The sequence below is a fragment of the Oratosquilla oratoria genome, chromosome 31, assembly GCF_046742065.1.
Source record: "Oratosquilla oratoria isolate Oo_2021 chromosome 31, ASM4674206v1, whole genome shotgun sequence".
Taxonomy (NCBI): domain Eukaryota; kingdom Metazoa; phylum Arthropoda; class Malacostraca; order Stomatopoda; family Squillidae; genus Oratosquilla; species Oratosquilla oratoria.
This window is the reverse complement of record NC_134807.1, coordinates 38037638-38039536: the sequence shown is the minus strand read 5'-3', so window position 1 is coordinate 38039536 and position 1899 is coordinate 38037638.

Here is a 1899-nt window from a genome sequence, read left to right as displayed (position 1 = left end):
CCGAGGACGACTGTCGGAATTATTATTATTATTATATATATATATATATATATATATATATATATGTGTGTGTGTGTGTGTGTGTGTGTGTGTGTGTGTGTGTTACCATCGTTGTTAAAATTTATACTGTTCCCTCTTGTATTTTTGTATTTCTTCTCTCTCTTTCAACTTTCTTTCAACACTGTCGTTGGTTGACTAATATTTCTAGATAGTGCATCTGCTGCAACATTCTACCCGGGATATATTCAAACCTAACCTCATAACATTAAAGTATAGGAAACCACCTGGCTAATCTGCCCTTTAGGTTCTTTATGCTTAATTAATTTCTGAGTAGTTGTCTGATCAGTCCACTCTCTGATTGGATAGCTCAGTATCATATCTCTAATACTTTCTAATGAATATACCACTGCTAATTCTTTTCTAGGTGAGTAAACTATCGGTTTCAAAGTTACATTTTTCTCTTACATCAGTATGTCTCCTAAGCCTATGTCAGACGTATCAGTACAAAGAATGAGCTCCTTATCATAGCCTGAAAATATGAGCATTGGAGAACTAGTAAGTTTATCTTTCAACTTGTCAAAGCTTGTTGTTGTGCAGTTCCCCACATAAACTTTGAATCTGTCAATTCTAAGAAAATTTTAACTTTTTCTACACTGTTTGGAAGTGGATGATTCTCTACTGGTTCAACTTTTGAATTTACGGTACTAAGTCCATGATTATCTATTATATGTCGTCCCAAAAAAATAGCACAGTCTTGTAAAAACTTGCATTTTTCAAGTTTCACTTTCAATCTTGCTTCATCTATTCTTGAGAATACCATATCTAATTTCTCAAATTGCTCAGCCGCTGTTTGGGAAACTATTCAATTATCATTTAGAAATACACTGGCATTGTTTCCTAATAACCCATCTTGAACTGTATTCATTAATCTCATGTGAGTTAAGGGACTATTACATAATCCAGATGGTATTCGTTTGAACTCATATTGTCCCGTTGGAGTAGAAAAGGCTGTGAGCTCTCGTAAGTTTTCATGGAACTCAATCAGCCAGAATGCAGACTTGATATCTATGGTGCTAAATACCTATTCTCAGTTCCTGAACTTCTAAGTATTTTCCCCCAATCACTGGTAATGGTATTCGGCCGGGTATGGTCTGCATTTATAATTCTCTATAATCAATATTTGGACGCATGGTACCATCTGATTTTGATACCAGAATCAGAGGGAAGTTCCACTCATTTTTACTATGTTCAATAATATCCTGCGATAATTTTTCAGTCATCAACTTATCTACAATGGATATTTTGGAATGTGATAATCTGTAGGCAGGTTTATGGATATGTTGAGTCCCTGGTTTTAATTTTATCTGGTATTTTAAAACAGTTGTTTTGCCCAAGGAGTCCCCCGGCAATGCAATTGCTTTACTGTTTTTCAAGAATAAAGCAACTAAGCTTTCATTCAACTCAGGACAAATAGTAGGTTCCAGTTGATTCTTGTATTCATCTCCCAAATCTGTTTCTTCCTGAAACGAACAGATAGATAAAATTAGTAAATTCACCTGAAAACATCCTATTTGTGTAACTTTTCTTAAGACTATGTCTTTATTCAGAGCACTAATCACTAATATTTCTACCATGTTCTTATTTGTCTTATATATCCAGGAGTCCAATTTCAAACCTTTTAATCTAACTGATTCTAGGGTGGTTAAAATGTTAAAGTCTACAGTGACTCCTTTAAACTGCACTTCAACCCTGTTAATTGCTCTGGAGTGTAATAATGTCGGCTTTATTACGCCACCTTCCACAATTAGCAAAGCTTCGTTTGAATTTAATGAAGTAGTAATTTTTGAGATTTATTAAACATCTGATTTGGGTTCACTTTATGAAATTTTATTTTCTGTT